The sequence below is a fragment of the Budorcas taxicolor genome, chromosome 6 (genome assembly GCF_023091745.1).
Source record: "Budorcas taxicolor isolate Tak-1 chromosome 6, Takin1.1, whole genome shotgun sequence".
Taxonomy (NCBI): domain Eukaryota; kingdom Metazoa; phylum Chordata; class Mammalia; order Artiodactyla; family Bovidae; genus Budorcas; species Budorcas taxicolor.
The window spans coordinates 115,866,258-115,887,865 of NC_068915.1; the positions used below are offsets into that span (position 1 = coordinate 115,866,258).

The 21,608-nt window shown below is 49.1% G+C and overlaps 1 protein-coding gene across 4 annotated transcripts in view; it reads right to left on the minus strand.

The window, feature by feature from the left end:
- FAM193A (family with sequence similarity 193 member A) overlaps positions 1–20,324 on the minus strand; it is a 149,594-nt gene extending 129,270 nt beyond the window's left edge. For 2 of the 4 annotated variants that reach the window (XM_052641610.1, XM_052641608.1), the window contains exon 1: positions 19,897–19,952. The gene's annotated coding sequence lies outside the window, so the exon portion shown is untranslated. Of the gene's footprint in view, positions 1–19,896; positions 19,955–20,307 lie in introns of those variants that run through there. The other 2 variants (XM_052641609.1, XM_052641611.1) reach the window with 2 other exon arrangements.
- Positions 20,325–21,608: the final 1,284 nt, after the last annotated feature.

The window sequence follows — 21,608 nt, forward strand, 5'->3', positions numbered from 1 at the left end:
CATTCAGAAAATGAAGATCACGGCATCTGGTCCCATCACTTCAAGGCAAACAGATGGGGAAACAATGGAAAGAGTGACAGACTTTCTTTTCTTGGGCTCCAAAATCACTGCATATGGTGACTGCAGCCATGAAATTAAGACACTTGTTCTTTAGAAGAAAAGCTATGACAAACCTAGACAGCATATTAAAAAGCAGAGACATTACTTTGCTGACAAAGGTCCATCTAGTCAAAGCTATGGTTTTCCCAGTAGTCATGCATGGATGTGAGAGTTGGACCATAAAGAAAGCTGAGTGCCGAAGAACTTTTGAGCTGTGGTGCTGAAGAAGACACTTGAGGGTCCCTTGGACTGCAAAGACATCCAACCAGTCCATGCTAAAGGAAATCAGTTCTGAATATTCACTGAAAGGACTGATGCTGAAGCTGAAACTGCAATACTTTGGCCACCTGATGCAAAGAACTGACTCACTGGAAAAGACCCTGATGCTGGGAAAGACTGAGGGCAGGAGAAGGGGAAGACAGGTTGAGATGGCTGGATGGCATCACCGACTCAATGGACATGAGTTTGAAAGAGCTCTGGGAGTTGGTGATGGACAGGGAGGCCTGGCGTGCTGCTGTCCATGGGGTCACAAAGAGTCCGACACAACTGAGCAACTGAACTGAACTGTAAAACTATATTCCAATAAAAATAAAAGCAGTCCATGCTCAAGCGTAATGAAATTTTGTAGAGTACAGATGGAGCACTGTTATGAGCTTAAACATGGCTGCAGGACAGGTAGGCGCTGTTTCTCCTCTGTATGCTTAGCCTGTAAACACTGACTGTGAAGGCTATCTGCTTTCCTCGTCCAACATCTGAAGACATGATAACCACTCTGGACACATCGTTGGTAAAACTGGATAACACTTCACACTTCAAATAGTCTCTGAGTCAGCTGTCTGTTCTCAGCCTCACTACATGGCTAACGAAGAGCTGACGGAGGAGGCAGGGGCAGCTCGGCCATCGGTTTCCTTAGTGTTTCCCGTGCTTTCGTTATCGGCATTCTCTCCAGTCCGGGGTTCCTTTTAAGACTACCTGTTTTGCGAGGCCCAGTTTAATTAAAACTAGCAGTCAAAGCAATGAACTTACTTAATGAAGCACTCATTAACTGCCGCAGGCGTCAACACTCCGCTAGTGCGCAAGCATCCTCCCTTGCCTCAGGATACCGCAGGACTCATGCGTGACTCCGGACTCCCACACACGGATCAGGCGCGGGGGTCAGCCTCGATCCACGCCAAGCGTCTGTGAACCGTGATGTCTCACCTGAAAACACGGGCCAACCTGCTCTCTGTGCGGCCCCAGGGAGCATCTCAGCTACTCCAAGGGGGCCTCTGCACATTCCACACGCCTGAGGCCCCCCGCTGTGGGCGCTGGGCAGTCGAAGAGTGTGGCCACAGGAGTGGCAGCCACACTCAGTTCATGATACGACGTCAGAGAGACCCTCAAAATTAACACCAAGCACAACCTTCTCACCTGACAGACGGGTCCAGCGGACAACCACACAGAGCCCGCCTGAGATCTTCAGACAAAAGCACCTCTTGCTAAGTTTTCCAGCAAACAAACCAGTAATACCTAAGCCCTGCTGCGCAACATGGAAAGAAGAGTTAAATCTAAACATGGACCAGCTGAGTTCACTTGGTACAGATGAGGGGAAAACAGGCCTCCACCACCATTCTAGTGAGAAGGAGCACAATGCTGGACGTTCATCAACCCTCCGAGTTTCTAACTAAGATCAGAAACCTCTACCAACACATGTCAATCTGAGCCTGAGAGGAAGAGCTGAACACAGACGCCCCGGCATCGGCATCCAGGCGACCGCTCAAGCGCGGGGGAGCGGGAGCAGGACAGTGCTGCGGAGAACGGCGAGAGTGTTCCAGAAAGGCACGTGCAGTCAAGGTCAGTTGCGGCAAACTCAAAAGATACCAGGCCTGAAAGACAGCCGCAGGAGTTGCGAAGAAGGTCACAGTGGTCTCAGGGAAGGCTGATTAAAGCGGCAGGTGAAAGAGGTGCGTAACGGGGAAGCGGGGTTGACAGTGACGGAGGAGAAGCAGCGGCGAACACCAGTGTTTCACGGGATCTGGCGGCAGCTAGGCGGGAAAGGCCCGACAGAGGTGTGGCTGAATGCCTAGGGAAGGGCAAGAGAGAGACGGAGAGGGGAGGAAAAATGGGAAGCACAAAAGCTCCAAGGAGTGTTGGCTAGAGGAGTCATCCCACGTTGAAGGTCAGGAAGGGCGGCGGTGAGGAGATACTCTTCATCCAACGTAAGGAGCAGAGGCTGCACTTTGCTGGAGCAGCCGTGAAGAGATACCCCACATCCAAGATAAGAGAAACCCAAGTAAGAAGGTAGGTGCTGCAAGAGGGCATCAGAGGGCAGACACACTGAAACCATACTCACAGAAAACTAGTCAATCTAATCACGCTAGGACCACTGCCTTGTCTAACTCAATGAAAGCAAGCCATGCCCGCGGGGCAACCCAAGACAGGCGGGTCATGGTGGAGAGGTCTGACAGAATGTGGTCCACTGGACAAGGGAATGGCAAACCACTTCAGTATTCTTGCCTTGAGAACCCCATGAACAGTAGGAAAAGGCAAAATGATAGGATACTGAAAGAGGAACTCCCTAGATCAGTAGGTACCCAACACGTTCCTGGAGATCAGTGGAGAAATAACTCCAGAAAGAATGAAGGGATGGAGCCAAAGCAAAAACAATACCCAGCTGTGGATGTGACTGGTGATAGAAGCAAGGTCTGATGCTGTAAACAGCAATACTGCACAGGAACCTGGAATGTCAGGTCCATGAATCAAGGCAAATTGGAGGTGGTCAAACAAGAGATGCCGAGAGTGAACATCGACATTCTAGGAATCAGCAAACTAAAATGGACTGGAATGGGTGAATTTAACTCAGATGACCATTGTATCTACTACTGTGGGCAGGAATCCCTCAGAAGAAATGGAGTAGTCATCATGGTCAACAGAAGAGTCCGAAATGCAGTACTTGGATGCAATCTCAAAAACGACAGAATGATCTCTGTCTCCAAGGCAAACCATTCAATATCACAGTTATCCAAGTCTATGCCCCAACCAGTAACGCTGAAGAAGCTGAAGTTGAACGGTTTTATGAAGACCTACAAGACCTTTTAGAACTAACACCCAAAAAAGATGTCCTTTTCATTATAGGGGACTGGAATGCAAAAGTAGGAAGTCAAGAAACACCTGGAGTAACAGGCAAATTTAGCCTTGGAATGCAGAATGAAGCAGGGCAAAGACTAATAGAGTTTTGCCAAGAAAATGCACTGGTCACAGCAAACACTCTCTTCTGACAACACAAGAGAAGACTCTACACATGGACATCACCAGATGGTCAACAATGAAATCAGACTGATTATATTCTTTGCAGCCAAAGATGGAGAAGCTCTATACAGTCAACAAACACAAGACCAGGAGCTGACTGTGGCTCAGATCATGAACTCCTTATTACCAAATTCAGACTTCAATTGAAGAAAGTAGGGAAAACTGCTAGACCATTCAGGTATGACCTACATCAAATCCCTTATGATTATACAGTGGAAGTGAGAAATAGATTTAAGGGCCTAGATCTGATAGATAGAGTGCCTGATGAACTATGGAATGAGGTTCGTGACATTGTACAGGAGACAGGGATCAAGACCATCCCCATGGAAAAGAAATGCAAAAAAAGCAAAATGGCTGTCTGGAGAGGCCTTAGAAATAGCTGTGAAAAGAAGAGAGGCGAAAAGCAAAGGAGACAAGGAAAGATATAAGCATCTGAATGCAGAGTTCCAGAGAATAGCAAGAAGAGATAAGAAAGCCTTCTTCAGAGATCAATGCAAAGAAATAGAGGAAAACAACAGAATGGGAAAGACTAGAGATCTCTTCAAGAAAATTAGAGATACCAAAGGAACATTTCATGCAAGGATGGGCTCGATAAAGGACAGAAATGGTCTGGACCTAACAGAAGCAGAAGATAGTAAGAAGACGTGGCAAGAATACACAGAAGAACTCTACAAAAAAGGATCTTCATGATCCGGATAATCAGGATGGTGTGATCACTCACTAGAGCCAGACATCCTGGAATGTGAAGTCAAGTGGGCCTTAGAAAGCATCACTACGAACAAAGCTAGTGGAGGTGATGGAATTCCAGTTGAGCTCTTTCTAATCCTGAAAGATGATGCTGTGAAAGTGCTGCACTCAATATGCCAGCAAGTTTGGAAAACTCAGCAGTGGCCACAGGACTGGAAAAGGTCCGTTTTCACTCCAATTCCAAAGAAAGGCAATGCCACAGAATGCTCAAACTACCGCACAATTGCACTCATCTCACATGCTGGTAAAGTGATGCTCAAAATTCTCCAAGCCAGGCTTGAGCAATACGTGAACCGTGAACTCCCTGATGTTCAAGCTGGTTTTAGAAAAGGCAGAGGAACCAGAGATCAAATTGCCAACATCCGTTGGATCATGGAAAAAGCAAAAGAGTTCCAGAAAAACATCTATTTCTGCTTTATTGACTATGCCAAAGCCTTTGACTGTGTGGATCACAAGAAACTGGAAAATTCTGAAAGAGATGGGAATACCAGACCATCTGACCTGCCTCTTGAGAAATCTGTATGCAGGTCAGGAAGCAACAGTTAGAACGGGACATGGAACAACAGACTGGTTCCAAGTAGGAAAAGGAGTACCTCAAGGCTGTATATTGTCACCCTGCTTATTTAACTTCTATGCAGAGTACATCATGAGAAACGCTGGACTGGAAGAAACACAAGCTGGAATCAAGACTGCCGGGAGAAATATCAATAACCTCAGATATGCAGATGACACCACCCTTATGGCAGAAAGTGAGGAGGAGCTAAAAAGCCTCTTGATGAAAGTGAAAGAGGAGAGTGAAAAAGTTGGCTTAAAACTCAACATTCAGAAAACGAAGATCATGGCATCCGGTCCCATCACTTCATGGGAAATAGATGGGGAAACAGTGGAAACAGTGCCAGACTTTATTTTGGGGGACTCCAAAATCACTGCAGATGGTGATTGCGGCCATGAAATTAAAAGATGCTTACTCCTTGGAAGGAAAGTTATGACCAACCTAGATAGCATATTCAAAAACAGAGACATTACTTTGCCGACTAAGGTCCGTCTAGTCAAGGCTATGGTTTTTCCTGCGGTCATGTATGGATGTGAGAGTTGGACTGTGAAGAAGGCTGGGGGCCGAAGAACTGATGCGTTTGAACTGTGGTGTTGGAGAAGACTCTTGAGAGTCCCTTGGACTGCAAGGAGATCCAACCAGTCCATTCTGAAGGAGATCAACCCTGGGATTTCTTTGGAAGGAATGATGCTAAAGCTGAAACTCCAGTACTTTGGCCACCTCATGCGAAGAGTTGACTCACTGGAAAAGACTTTGATGCTGGGAGGGATTGGGGGCAGGAGGAGAAGGGGACGACCGAGGATGAGATGGCTGGATGGCATCACGGACTCAATGGACGTGAATCTGAGCGAACTCCGGGAGATGGTGATGGACAGGGAAGCCTGGCGTGCTGCGATTCATGGGGCCGCAAAGAGTCGGACACGACTGAGCGACTGAACTGCACTGAACTGAAGGAACACAGCCCAACAGAGGAGGAAGGGTTCAAGACAGGAAAGGAGGGGCGATGTGGAGAGCGCCAGGCCGCGCTCACACACTCTGCTGCGAGGTTCCGGGGTTAACAGACTTGCTCAAATCGATAGTTAGAACCTCAGGAGCATAGGATGAACTGTGGAAAAACAACAAAGACAATGTTTCCTTCCAAATTAGAAGACAAGAATACCACACTTCAGGAAAAAGGGGAAGGGGGCGGAGTTGCAGGAGCTCACGTGACCTGCCTGGGTCTCAGAGTAAAGCTTTCTAGGCAGGTACCACGTGCCAGATAAGCCTCGGAGCTCACTTTAGAGAGAACAGCCCAGTAAACCGGGGCCTGTGATCCGTTCTAACCCAGGGCTGTGGCCAAACTGAGGACAGGCACCAAGGGAGCACAGGCTGCTGAAGGCAGCACCTGCCACACGGACAGGACGTGGCCCCCGGAGAGACACAGCAGTGAGCGGGCAAAGCAGCAAGGCCAGCGCTGGGCAAAGGCGGCCCCAACGGGGCGTCCCCGGCGGGCCTCGGGCTAGGAAGCCACCGGTCCATGCAGGGGACACAGGCGCCATCCCTGGTCTGGGAACTGGATCCCACATGCTACAACTCCAGGTCCCCCAGGCCTCAATGACCCAAGGTCCCCCGTGCCACAGCTAAGAGCTGACACAGCCAAGTGGGTATTAAAAAAAAAAAAAAAAAGCCACAGCAGCACAGGGCAGAGCCCGCTAGCGCTGTGCAGGCAGAAGGGAGCTGCTGAGAGCGAGGAAGAGGAGGAGCCGCCGTTCAGCCAGAGTCTGGGAGGCAACGCGCGGGAGGGAGAACAAGGAAGGCTGTCCCCAAGGCCATGGAAGGCTCTCAGCTGCTCGCGCCGGCGAGGGTCCCCCTGCAGAAAAGCGAAGAGCGGGAGCGAGGACGGGCGCAGAGAAAGGGACGCTGTGCAGCCCGGGCGAGACAAGCAAGACCACAGTAACGGGAGGACTCTGTCTCCTGGGCACTTACTGGAAAGTGACCCACGCCACCAGGAGCTGAAGGCTGCAAGCAGGCCCTCACCGGGACCCTCACAGGAGTCTTCCAGCTCGACTCCCCGGGCCTCCGGCTCCTCAGGCAGCAAGCACCGCCGGGCAACAGACGTGTGTTCTGCCGCCGCCCGGCTCAGCTCCGAGGCTCTCCAAGTCCTGACTTGCCCGTCCCAGCGCCCCAGCTGGAGCGGCACGGGCACCGGCAAGCGTGCAAACACACGGAGGGCAGCCAACACGCTCGCAGAGAGACACGCAGCTGGGATGCCTGGCTGGGAGAGCCCACCATCCTGGTTTCTCTTTCTTAAAGTCAGATACAACTGACTTACCGTCCTTTTAAAAGAACAGAGAATACTGGGGAGCTCCCTGGTGGCCTAGTGGTTAGGATTTGGCCCTTTCACTGAGGTGGCCCAGGTTTATTCCCTGACTGGGAAACTGAGATCCCACAAGCCATGTGGCACACTCAAAAAATAAAAAGAATATTGACTGTAGCTACAATTTAAGCCACTTAATGAGCGATGCTACTTTTCATGCTTTTAAAACCAGACACCAACAACGATATTACAAGGAGTGTCAAGAATTCACTGACGGGGTTTCTTTACCCAAGGCAGCCAAGCAGCTCTGGCAGAGGGCTGGTAACCCCCTTCTCTGAGTTGTCCTGGCCACCGACTAGGGGCACGCCTGCACTGACAGGACACGCCTTTCAGGGGCCTCTGCAGAGGGAGCGCAGCTCTCAGCAGGAGCTTGGGAAGCGTGCTTCCACTGCCAGGCTATTTCAGCACAGTGGAATAACTGGAGGACTTCTGGAGAAAAAACTGGGGGTCACTAAACCCAATGAGATGTCCTGGAATCAACCCAAGAACACAAATAGGGTAGTTGCGGAAAACTTAGTGAAACCCAGATAGTCTGTAGTTAATAATACCGTACCACTTGTAATGTCTTAGTTCTGACAAACACACCAAGGTTAAGGAAGATGTCAACATTAGGAAAAGTTGGCTGAAGGGAGTATCAGAACTCTCTAAACTAACTTTGCAACTTTTCTGTAGGTCTAAAATTATTCCAAAATGAAAAGTTTATTTAAAAAAGATTCCTGGGTCATGAGAAGTTAAACCTACTAACTTCTTATTCAGTCTCAACATGTAACTAATACTGTAGTTAAATCGAGAGAGAAATGTTCTTGTGTTCTATGAAAAAGTTCACTTCCACAGGAGATATGATAATCAAACGTCACAAATGTTACTGGAATTACTCTAAGATAACCTAGAAACCGGAGAGCTGGACTGTTAAAGAAGGAAGAGCGCCGAAGATGTGATGCCTTCAATCTGTGGTGCTGGGGAAGACTCTTGAGAGTCCCTCATACAGCAAGGAGATCAAACCAGTCAGTCTTAAAGGAAATCAGCCTGGAATACTCATTGGAAGGACTGATGCTGAAGCTGAAACTCCAATATTTTGGTCACCTGATGTGAACAGCCGATCTACTGGAAAAGTCCCTGATGCTGATAAAGATTGAGGGGAGAAGAGGGCATCAGAAGACGAGATGGCTGGATGGCACTACTGATACAATGGACATGACCCTGGCCAAACTGGGAGATGGTGAGGGACAGGGAGGCGTGGAATGCTACCGTCCACGGGGCCGCGGAGCGTCACACACAGCTGGGTGAGCAACAACGATCAGGAGCCTTGACTGCACAGCTAACACACATGTCCTGCACGCCCTCGAGACACAAATCACTCTACTTCAGCTCCTTCTGGTTATACGGTCTCTAAAGTAAAGTCACCTTGTGCCTCCATGCGTATTCAGAAGGCCGGTGGAGTCAAAAGAGAGAGCGTCACAGGACGCACAGTAGCACCCTACAGTACCACCAAACAGACACTCACTCAGTAACCCACCCAGCAAAAAAGGCCTCCAGTTAATAAGAACATTTCAAGTGAATGAAGTACAAACAGGATGAAAACAGGAATATGCAGGACTAACGAAAATTAATCAAGCAGCTGTCTATAAGAAATCCACTAAGTAAAAGAACATAGGTAGGTTAAAAGCAAAATAACAGGAAAAGCTGCATCACACAAACACCAATTAAAATACACTAAAGTGGTTCTGTTAGTATCAGACGAAGCAGATCTCAGAGCCAAGAAAACTGCCAGGGATAAGAGGAACACAGCCTAAATGAAAAAGAGGGATCGAGCCGGCAAAAGACATAACAATCAAAACCGCAGAGGCACCAGCAACAGAGCTCTGAAGTACACGACACCAAAACGCAAGTGTGAGGAGAAACCAAGACGCCCACAGCTTCAGCCAGAGCCGCCAACACTCCTCTCTCAGTGACGGACGGACTAGCAGCCGAAAGGCCATCAGGAATAGGGCGCTTTCAGGAATAGGGCACTAACGGATCACCCACTCACCCCGCTATACACCCGGGACAGCGCTGCCAACCAACCATCTCCCAATAAACACTCTTCTAAAACTACAGAATCAAAGAAAAAACTTAACGACATTCAAGCAAACACTCCACTCAATAACAGCAGAATTTACATGTTTTAAAGTACCTAAGCAATATTCACCAACACGGAGCATAAAACTAAAATTTTTCAAAGAATTAAAATCATAGCAGTTGTTGTCTGACCATCCTGGAATTAGACGACGAGTCACTAACTTGACAAACTGCACGACAGCCCGTCTAACTGATGCTTCGGCTGCGGCGGGCCCCAGCTGCACGCGCAGGGCTTCGCTGCAGCGTGCAGGCTCCTCGCTGTGGTGCGGCTTCAGTCCAGCTGCAGGTAGGCGTGACCTCAGCTCTCTCGCCAGGGACAGAGCCCCCGTGCCCGCGCTGGAAGGCAGGCTCTTTACCACCGGACCACCGGGGAAGCCCCTAAACAACAGACTTTAAATAATATCAAAGAAGAAGCTTCAAAGGAAACTAGAAAATATTCTAAACTGACTGAAAATTCAAGTACAACACACCAAAGTTTGTGGGATGAAGCTAAATTATGGCTTAGACATGCACACGTGTATGTATATTAGGAAATACGTTATCTTGAAAATACGTATTTTTAAGAAAGAAGAATAGTCTCAAATCAATAATCCAAGCCTCTACTTTAACGAATTAGAAAAAGAAAAATCAAAACAAACTCAAACCAAGAAATAAGACAAAGAGTAAGAAATAAAATTTTCAAAAATTGTGTTTAAAAATTAATGAAATTTAAAAAAAAGACAAGAAAAAAACAATGAAACTAAAAGCTGGTCCTTTAAAAAGATTAAAAACTTGAAAAGCCTCTAGAAAGACTGGCAGAAAAGAGAGAAGACGAATAAACAGTATCAGGAATCAGAGAGAGAACACAGAACCCTCACAGACACTGAAAGGATAAAAGGGCACCACGGACAATCCTACACACATCAACGCAACAATTAAGATGAAATGGACCAGTTCTCTGAAAAGCACAAGCTACTAACAGAGAAGGGAACAATTCTTAGTTTGCTTTATGAGGCCAGCATTATACTGATACCAAAGCCAGGCAGGGAGAATCTAAGACAACCATCTGTAGTTGTAGTCTGTCGCTCAGTCGTGTCCGACTCTGCGACCCCGTGGACTGTAGCCCACCAGGCTCCTCCCTCCGTGGGATTCTCCAGGCAAGAGTACTGCAGTGGGTGGCCATTTCCTTCTCCAGGGGATCTTCCCTACCCAGGGATCGAACCCAGGTCTCCCGCATTGCAGGCAGACGCTTTACCCTCTGAGCCGCCAGGGAAGCCCAAGAAAACTATTTACAGATACCTTATAAAAGCAGATGCAACAAGGGACTTGCCTGGTGGGCCAGTGGCTAAGACCCCATGCTCCCATCACAGGGGGCCCCACAACTAAAGATCGAACGTCCCATGTGCCGCAATGAAGACCCAGTGCAGCAAATAGATATTTTTTAAAGTGTAAATCCACAAAAAAATTCCCAGAATACATGACTTTAGCAAGATCAACAGATAAAAGTTGAACACACAAAAATTAATAACTTCTATGTACTAGCAATGAATAGAAACAGAAATTCTTCAAGACACCATTTACACAAGTTGAAAAAATGGAATACTTTAAGAATCTAACAAAACAGGGAAAGGATATGTATGCTGGAGACGACAGTACAAAATACTGACGAAAGAAGTCACAGACGTGCGGTATGTCAGTGCTATGTCAATTAAAAAAAAATCGAAGATGACCAAATAAATGTGACAGAGCCACACACCACGTTCACAGACGGGAGGACTCAACACAGTGTTCATGCCAATTCTCCAACAAACTGACTACAGATTTAAGGGTACTCTAACCAAGGCCCAGCAGAATTATTTGTAGACACAGACAAGCTGATTCTAAAATGTATGGAAAAGTGAAATGACCAAATAGCAAAAACAATTCTAAGTTGGAGGAATCATCTTACTAATACTATAAGACCCACAGTAATTAAGACCGTGTGGTACAGGCAACGAGATAGACTCATAGATCAATGGAACAGAATACAATCCAGAAATAACCACACAGATCAGCCCAATTGATTTCTGACCCAAGTGAAAAATCAACTCAATGGAAAAAGGGTAGAACAAATGGGTTTGGAACGAACCTGACATCCATCCTGCCCAAAATGATACCTGATACGAAATCAACTCAAAACGAGTCACAGGTCTAAACGTAAAACTAGGCCATTTTTAGAAGAAAATACAGAAAAAAAGTCTTTATGAGATTTTATAAAACAAATAGTTCTTAGACATGATACCAAAAAGTATGCTTTTAGAAAAGAAAAATCTGGAAAGGTGAACTTCATCAAAATTTAATTTTTCTTTGCAAAAAAAAAAAGTTGATGGAATTTAAAGACAAGCTACAGCCTGAAACTGTTTTTGCAAATCACAAATCTGACCTAATTCATAATAAGAATTATCAAGAATTCTCAAAAGTCAAAAGTAAGAAAATAAAAAGTTAAAAAAAAAAAAGCAAAGGCTTAAACACTCCATCCAAGAGGACACAAGAATGGCAAATAAATGAAGTGTTTAGTAACAGCAGTCACTAGGGAAATGTAAATAAATCACAACACCACTACACACCGACTTCTTAAAGATTAAAACAGCATCTCAGGAGGGTATGGCAACCCACTCCAGTGTTCCTGCCTGGAGAATCCCATGGACAGAGGAGCCTGGTGGGCCACGGTCCACGGGGTCGCGCAGTCGGAGACGACTGAAGCAACTCGGCACGAACAGCACCGCGAGCCAGCGCGGGTGCAGAGGGACTGCATTCTCAGCGCTGCTCGCGGGGGGTCAGGACGGTGCGGCTGCTCAGAAAGCAGACACACAGACACACACACACAGACACACACACACAGACACACACAGACACACACACAGACACACACACACAAAGACACACAGACACACACAGACACACACACACAGACACACACAAACAGACATACACACACACACAGACACACACACAGACACAGACACAGACACACACAGACACAGACACACACAGACACACACACAGACACACACACACACACACACACACACACACACACACACACACACACACACACACACACACACACACACACACACACACGGCTTCCCTCGCGGCTCAGTCGGTAAAAAGAATCTGCCTACAATGCAAGAGACCAGTTGCAATGCAGGAGACCCTGGTTAGATCCTTGGGTGGGAAAGATCCCCTGAAGAAGGAAATGTCAACCCACTCCAGGATTCTTGCCTGGAAAATTCCATGGACAGAGGAGCCTGGTGGCCTCAAGTCCACGGGATCTCAAGAGTCAGACACGACTTAGTGACTAAACCAGCACACACGTACACACACATCTATCTACATAGACAGATACGGCAATAATGCACAGGAACCTGGAATGTTATGTCCATGAATCAAGGCAAATTGGAAAGACTCCAACAGAAAATGGCAAGAGTGAACATCAACATTTTAGGAATCAGTGAACTAAAATAGACTTGAATGGGTGAAACTCAGATGATGACCACTATACACCACTGTGGGCAAGAATCCCTTAGAAAAAATGGAGCAGCCCTCACAGCCAACAAGAGAGTCTAAAATGCAGCACTTGGGTGCAATCTCAAAAACAACAGCATGATCTCTGTCTCCAAGGCAAACCATTCAATATCACAGTTATCCAAGTCTATGCCCCAACTATTAATACCGAAGAAGAAAAAGTTGACTGTTTCTATGAAGACCTACAAAATCTTCTAGAACTAACACCCCAAAAACATGTTATTTTCATTATAGGGGACTGGAATGCAAAAGTAGGAAGTCAAGAAATACCTAGAGTAACAGGCAAGTTTGGCCTTGGAGCAAAATGAAGCAGGGCAAAGGCTAACAGAGTTTTGCCAAGAGAACGCACTGGTCATAGCAAACACCCTCTTCCAACAACACAAGAGAAGACTCTACACATGGACATCACCAGATGGTCAACACCAAAATCAGATTGATTATATTCTTTGCAGATGAACACGGAGAAGCTCTATACAGTCAGCAAAAACAAGACCAGGAGCTGACTGTGGCTCAGATCATGAACTCCTTATTGCCAAATTCAGACTTAAATTGAAGAAAGTAGGGAAAATCACCAGACCATTCAGGTACGACCTAAAACAAATCCCTTAGGATTATACAGTGGAAGTGAGAAATAGATTCAAGGGATTAGATGATAGACAGAGTGCCTGAATAACTATGGACAGAGGTTCGTGACACTGTACAGGAGGCAGTGATCAAGACCATTCCCAAGAAAAACAAATGCAAAAAGGCAAATTGGTTGTATGAGGAGGCCTTACAAATAGCTGAGAAAAGAAGAGAAGCAAAAGGCAAGGGGGAAAAGGAAAGATATTCCCATTTGAATGCAAAGTTCCAAAGAAGAGAAAAGAGAGATAAGAAAGCCTTCCTCAGTGATCAATGCAAAGAAATAGAGGAAAACAAGAGAATGGGAAAGACTAGAGATCTCTTCAAGAAAATTAGAGATATGAAGGGAACATTTCATGCAAAGAAGGGCACAAAAAGGACAGAAATGGTATGGACCTAACAGAAGCAGAAGATATTAAGAAGAGGTGGCAAGAATACACAGAACTTTAAAAAAAAAAGATCTTCATGACCCAGATATTCATGATGGCGTGATCACTCACCTAGAGCCAGACATCCTGGAATGTGAAGTCAAGTGGGCCTTAGGAAACATCACTACGAACAAAGCTGGTGGAGGTGATGGAATTCCAGTTGAGCTGTTTCAAATCCTCAAAGATGATGCTGTGAAAGTGCTGCAATCAATGTGTCAGCAAATTTGGAAAACTCAGCAGTGGCCACAGGACTGGAAAAGGTCAGTTTTCCTTCCAATCCCAACAAAGGGCAACGCCAAAGAATGTTCAAACTACTGCACAATGGCACTCATCTCACATGCTAGCAAAGTAATGCTCAAAATTCTCCAAGCTAGGCTTCAACAGTACATGAACCGAGAACTTCCAGATGTTAAAGTTGGATTTAGAAAAGGCAGAGGAACCAAACTGCCAAAATCCGTTGAATCATAGAAAAAAGCAAGAGAGTTCCAGAAAAAATCTACTTCTGCTCTACTGATCATGACAAAGCCTTTGACTGTGTGGATCACAACAAACTGTGGAGAATCTTTCAAGAGATGGGAATACCAGACCACCTGACCTGCCTCTGGAGAAATATGTATGCAGGTCAGGAAGCAACAGTTAGAACTGGATGTGCAACAACAGACTGGTTCCAAATCGGGAAAGAAGCATATCGAGACTGCATATTGTCACTCTGCTTATTTAACTTAGATGCAGAGTACATCGTGAGAAATGCTGGGCTGGATGAAGCACAAGCTGGAATCAAGATTGCCGGGAGAAATACCAGTAACCTCAGATACACAGATGACACCACCCTTATGGCAGAAAATGACGAAGAACTAAAAAGCCTCTTGATGAAAGTGAAAGAGAAGAGTGAAAAACTCAACATTCGGAAAACCAAGATATTGGCATCTGGTCCCATCATTTCATGGCAAATAGCTGGGGAAACAATGGAAACAGTGACAGACTTTATTTTCTTGGACTTCAAAATCACTGCAGATGATGACTGCAGCCATGAAATTAAAAGACGTTAGCTCCTTGGAAGAAAGCTATGACCAAGCTAGATAGCATATTAAAAAGCAGAGACATTACTTTGCTGACCAAGGTCCTTATAGTCAAAGCTATGGTTTTTCCAGTAGTCATGTATGGATGTGAGAGTTGGACCATAAAGAAAGCTGAGCACCGAAGAGTTAATGCTGTTGAACTGTGGTGCTGGAGAAGACCCTTGGGAGTCCCTTGGACAGCCGGGAGATCCAACCAGTCCTGATTTCCTCAAGGAAATCAGTCCTGACTATTCACTGGAAGGAGTCATGCTGAAGCTGAAACTCCAATACTTTGGTCAACTGATGCAAAGAACTGACTCAGTAGAAAAGACCCTGATGCTGGGAAAGATTGAAGGCTGGAGAAGAAGGGGACGACAGAGGATGAGATGGGTGGATGGCATCACCAATTTGATGGACATGAGTTTGAGGAGGCTCCGGGAGTTGGTGATGGACAGGGAGGCCTGGGGTGCTGCAGTCCATTGGGTCACAAAGAGTCGGACACGACTGAGCTGAACTGACAATATATAGATATATAGATATAACTACGTGTTAATTTTTTTAATTAGCTATAATAAAAGCACTTGGAAAAATCCTAACGGTATCTTTAAAGTCAAGCCACGTGTATACTGAGCAATTCTACTTTGGGTTTACACTCAACCGAAAGGAGCGCTCTATCCACCAAAAGACATGTACAGGAGTGTGCGCGCCAGCCGGATTTTATCAGTCATGGAATAAAATAAGCTCGATGCCCGTCAGTGTCAGGGTGGTTAAGTGCGGGACAGTCGCACAATGGAAACTGCACGCCACGGAAGGAATGACGGGCTGCTGCGCCAGCAACAGGAGGGGGCTGAGACACAACTGCTGAGCCCGAGAGCCCTGCCCACCACAGAGCACCGTTACGCGAAAACCAGAAACAGGGAAACACACGAGACCAGTGAGGACGACGAGGGGGAACGTGGGCACACTCTAGGGCACTGGGGTACTTTTCACCATATTGCCTATGTCAAAATGCTGGTCCCATGGGTGAGCACACACAGAAAGAACACTGCACCCAGAACGCTCCCTGCGGCTTTACCTGCTGCAAATCTTTGCTGAATCACACAAGGTTCTAGACCTTTACCGGACCTACTTCCTCAGGTCACTGAAGCAAATGCAAACCAGGGCCTTCCCTGGTGACCCACTGGTGAAGAATCCACCTGCCAGTGCGGCGATACAGGTTTGATGCCTGAACCTGGAAGACCCCACGTGCCTCGGAGCAATGAAGCCTGAGTGCCACAGCAACCGAGCCTGTGTCTGGCGCCTGGGAGCCACAGCTGCTGACGCCCCAGGGCCCCAGAGCCAGTGCTCGACAGTGAGAGGCCTGCGCAGTGAGAAGCCCACAGACTTCAACTACAAAGTACCCCTGCTTTTAAACAAAGCGATGAAGACCCAACCCAGCACCCCTCCAAAAGAACAGTGAACACGAGAGTGACGACTGAGCATCACCTCATCGTGGCAGCTGCTCCTGAGGCGCAGGGAAGGCCGCTGCAGGCCCCAGTGCGCCCCAAGGTCTGCAGTCACCCTGTCTGGCCAGAGGAGACGCTGTGTGTGCCGTGTCTCAGTTGCAGCCACATCCAGCCCTCTGCAGTGCCACGGACTGGGGCTCACCAGGCTCTTCTGTCCATAGGGTTCTCCAGGCAAGAAGACTGGATTGGGTTGCCATGTCCTTCTCTAGGAGGATACACTGTATGATGGCCCTTAAACATTAACATTTTAATTATTATTTTCTTGGGTTTCCAAATCACTGCAGATGGTGACTGCAGCCATGAAACTAAGACATCTTCTCCTTGGAAGAAAAGGTATGACGAACCTAACAGCATATTGAAAAGCAGAGACATTACCTTACGACAGAGGTCCGTCTAGTCAAGGCTATGGTTTCTCCAGTGGTCATGTATGGATGTGAGAGTTGGACTGTGAAGAAGGCTGAGCGCTGAAGAATTGATGATTTTGAACTGTGGTGTTGGAGAAGACTCTTGAGAGTCCCTTGGACTGCAAGGAGATCCAACCAGTCCATTCTAGAGGAGATCAGTCCTGAATATTCACTGGAAGGACTGATGCTGAAGCTGAACCTCCAATCCTCTGGCCACCTGACGTGAAGACCTGACTCATTGGAAAAGACCCTGATTCTGGAAAAGATCAAAGGCAGGAGGAGGACAGAGGATGAGATGGTTGGATGGCATCACCGACTGAACGGACATGAGTCTGAGTCAACTCCGGGAGTTGGTGAAGGACAGAGAGGCCTGGCGTGCTGCAGTCCATGGGGTCACAGAGTCAGACATGGCTGAGCGACTGAACAGAACTGAAACATTAATAACATCTTCTTGCCACTTTTTCAGCAACGAAAAAGGATTTACATTATTATCAACACAAATGCTCCCTATGCACCATGTTCTCTGATTTTCAAACTGTAGTTTCACTGTTTGAAAATGTACCTTGATCTGTACCCCAAACAGCTTCCTGTCATAAACCTCTAACAGCATTACAGAAGAGGCCTAAATGCCCATCGGAGCCCTCCATACGTGTACATTTTATGTAAACTGATACCCCAACAGCTCATTTCACGGCTCAATTTCCACAATACAAAAATCTGTATACACACAGATACTTTACAAAATTGGATCCTTACTACAAACACTGTTCTCTTCAACGTTCTGCTTTTTCAGCCATGCTGTGCAACTGTGGGATTCAGCTCCCTGACCAGGAATTGAGTGCATGTCCTCACCACTGGACCACCAGGACATTCCCACACACACTTCTTTATTTCGTAAGCTTCTCTCTTCACTTAATGCATCACGAATGTTATGAAAATCATACTTTAAAACAGAGATGCAAACAAGCAAGATATTTTCATAATATCCTTCACCTGCCAACTCTTCGCGCACGGCTAACTCTATCGTCACATTAGAGCAGACCAGCACACTTGGCTGTCAGAACAGGACTGGCCAAGACGCATGCCATCATTTTTACATCCTCGCGTCACAAGTGAGAGAGCTTCATCAATGGTATCCTGCGGCGGGGTGCCTGTAAAGCCAGCCAGGCTGGCTTCCTGACAACAAGGGTCCGGTTCACACACAACCCCGTGTGCCCACCTGCCAGCCTCCAACCGTTTAATTCTCCCAACACCACGAAAAGCCACCTACAAAATGGGGCAGTGTGAGGCTGTGCCTCAGGGCACAGAACCTAGCAAGGCTGTGTCCCCCAGCTTTGCATATTTCGTGTACAGAGTTGTGCTATGTGCTGAAGACTCTAGAAGCTAAGTTATGTTTCCTACTTAGCCCACAGTCCTCATTTCCCTGTAGAAGCCAACTGCACGTGGAAGCGCTCGCTCTGCCTGAAAGCCACCTCCGATGGCGGCGGTCCTGGGTCCATGCTCGGTGCCATGCGCAGCAAGCTGAGCAGGGGAGCGAAGACCCCTCCTGAGAATCCAGACAGCCCTCCTACTCTCGATTCTCTTAGGTGTCTTCTGCCCTGGCGGACCCGCTGAGATGGAAACGCGGAGCCCCAAGAACTGTAAGCCTGGGAAATCCGGGCTGGCGCCCATTTACCGTCACTCGCTGACCAGCACTGTTTGGGGCGCCTGTTCTGCCCCAGATAAGGGGTCCCAAAAAGCTCACCATCTGAGGGGAAACAATTCAGAGGTTTCAGAATTACACCAAGAACTTTTGTGATTGGTGTCACCTGTTACCATAAACAGTATTTTTATGTGTTTTATTAATAAAACACTTGCAAAGTACTTTCAAAACTAAAGACACAGCTTGAAAACTTCAAAGTATAGTAGAAGAGAATGTTTTCAAAGGTTCAGGTCACAATTCAACAGTACATAATAATTTGTGTATTACAACCACCATTATTGTTAATGAAACTGAGCGAAACAAAAGATACCAGCAAGTATCAGAGTATCATTTTGTAAACCCTGCAGTGTGAAGAGTGTGTGTACATATGTGAGTGCAAGGTGTGTGCAGAGCAGTACAAGTCTCAAGGTATTTAGCTCTTATAGTGGGTTCACGGTCAAAACTCTGAATTCATAAATTTAACAACAACAACAAAAAAAAACAGTCCTGTCAAGATAATACTAGGCAGACAGTTATCCAAGTTTGAAAAGTGTCATTTGAATAAGAACTAAAAGGTTATTTTAGCTAAATAATGCAAAGTAAGTGAGAATTATTAAAACCTAGAATAATGGTGTGAAAGGCTACTGTAAGAATTTTTATTGTGCCACCAATTTGTTTCTATTAAATCAATAAAAATGGGTGTATTTTACATCCAGCTGCAGCCAATATTATCAACATTTTTGTAAAGGATTTGCTCAGGCAGACCTCCCTGCCTCCCCTCCCCAGAAGCAGCAAACATGGCCCTTAATTTGCACTCCATCCATGCAAATGCATAAGCCTCGCCCTGTATCCTAAGAAGGACACCAGTTTCGCTCTCCAGTGTACTGGACAATGGCAAGCTGTGGAGACTGCGAAATGCAGGGGTGAGACCCAAAACAAAGCTGACAATATAAAGAAAGTTTCAACAACTGCAGAGAACACTCAAAACCCTATAAGCTGCAACTAAAGCCCACACGCTTTACTATGTATTCAGATAATAATAGCGCCAGAAAGCCATGCCACGTGCAATGATTTCTTGTCTGTTCTCACTACCTATCGTTCCAACACAACATTTACAATCCCGCATAAAATAATTTCTGTCTCAGAAACGGGCACACAAATAAATACTCCTTACGAGGCTTTCGGTTGTTTTCACTGCTGCAAACGTCTTCAAAGCAACGTAAAACAGTCCTAACAACACAAACTCCTGAAAAAAAAAAAAAAATCCATTCTCTTTCAGCAGCCGACTGAACAAGTGGAAATGACCGCCAACTGCATACCCGGGTACCAGTCCTGGGTCTTGCAAAGTGCTGTGACCAACAGCGAAATAAAAGTGGCAGCCATCCACAGCTAGCAGCGGCAGTGTGTGCTACTGTCTCCAAAGACAAGAAGAAAGAAAAAAAAGAAACAAGACGATTCAAATATACACCTGAGTAACCAGACCACTCATTACCTCTATCAACACTTTCAAAGAGCAGGGGGTGAAGCGCCAGGGCCGCCACTCGCGAGGACTGCCAGTCTCTTTTTTCCAAATGACCGTTTCGCAGGAGCCCAAGACAACTTGGAGGAGGCGCTCGGCGATGACCGTGCGCCGGGCGCGGAGGAAGGAGGTGGGCACGCGCGGCGAGCCCCGCTCGCCTCCACCTGACGCCCCGTGGCTCCGGAGTCGCACCCGAGTAAACCTCAAGGACGGGCCCGGCGGGGCCGCGGCGGCCCCGGGCCGGCCCGCGACAGCGCCGCGCAGGTGGGCGCCGCGCGCTCCCGGGGGATGCGGCACCCGGCGGCGGCGGGGGGCCGCGGGAGGCTGTCAGCGCGCGAGCCGCCCGGCGCCCGGCCCCGCACCGTTACCGCCCCCGCCGCTTACCTCGAAGTAGCCTCCGGGGGCGGCGCCGCCCGCGCCGAGGGGCCCGTTGGCCGCCGCCGCCGCCGCGCCGCCCGGGGCCGCCAGGCCCGCGGCCTGGGAGCCGCGCAGCGCCGCCGCCGGGCCGGCCTTGCCGCCGCCCGCGCCGCCGTTGCCCCCGCCCGAGCCGCCGCCGCCGCCCCGCTTGTTCTTCCGGCGCTTGGCCCCGCGCTTGGCGTCGGCCGGGCTCATGGCGGGCGGGCGGGGAGGGCGCGGAGTGGGCGCGGGGCCGCGGGCGGCGGCGGAGGGCGGGGAGGGCGGGGAGGCTGAGGCGGCGGCGGCGCACGCTCTGGCCGGCCGCGGGCGGGGGGCGGGGGGGGGGGCCGGGCGCTGCGCGGGGTCGCCTCCGGGCGGGCGGGCGGCGGCTGCGGGGCGGCGGCTGGGCGGGAGCGACGGCGAGTCCACCGGGCCCGGCGCCGCCGCTGACCAGAGTTGGAGTCCAATATGGCGGACACAAGGGGAAAGGGATCCCAGTTTACGTCGGGGGAGGGGGAAGGAGCGGCGGGGAGGGGGAGGGGTGTGGGCGCCCTCCTTCCCCCCCTCACCGCCCCCCCCCCCCCCCCCCCCGCCTCACTCCGCCCTCTCGAGCTCCGCTCCCCCTCCGGCCGCGCCCGCCCTGCCCGCCGTTAACACGCCTCCGGCACGTGGGGCACGCCGGGAGCTGGAGTCCGCGCGCCCGCACCCGCCGCTCGGGCCGCTCGGCGTGGGGACTACGATTCCCGTCAGGCCGCGCGCGCTCAAGCGCCCGGGCGCCGCGAGGGGCTGCGGCAAGGGGAGCGAGATGCGGAGGTGACGTCACCCCGGGCCCGCGCCGCGCGGCCCCCTCCCCGCCCGCGCCGCGCGGCCTTCTGGGACTTGTAGTCGAGCGGAGGGGCCCGGCCCAGCGCGGGGCCGGGTGAGCGAACTACGAGCCGGCGGTGAGGAGAGTTCCGCCTCTTTGACAGGCTCCCAGACGCCCCCGCGCCCCACGCCCCCGCCGCGGGTCCGCACACCCCGGTTCGGCCCTCGGGATGGCGTCGGGCAGGTGAACCTCCGTCCTGACCCGCGGGGAACGGTTCTGTGACCTTGGCCCGGTTCGAATCCACCTCCTCCACCGCTTGGCCCTGTGACCTTGGGGCCGGGGCCCTCGCCTGAGTCCAGGTGACTCAGTGGGACTCGAAGGACCCGTCTCGAGGGGCTGGGCCGCGTTTCCGGACGGAGAGCGCTGGGTCCGGCTGCCGGCTGGTCCGGGGCCTCCCGCCCCGGGCGATGGGGCCGCCGCAAGC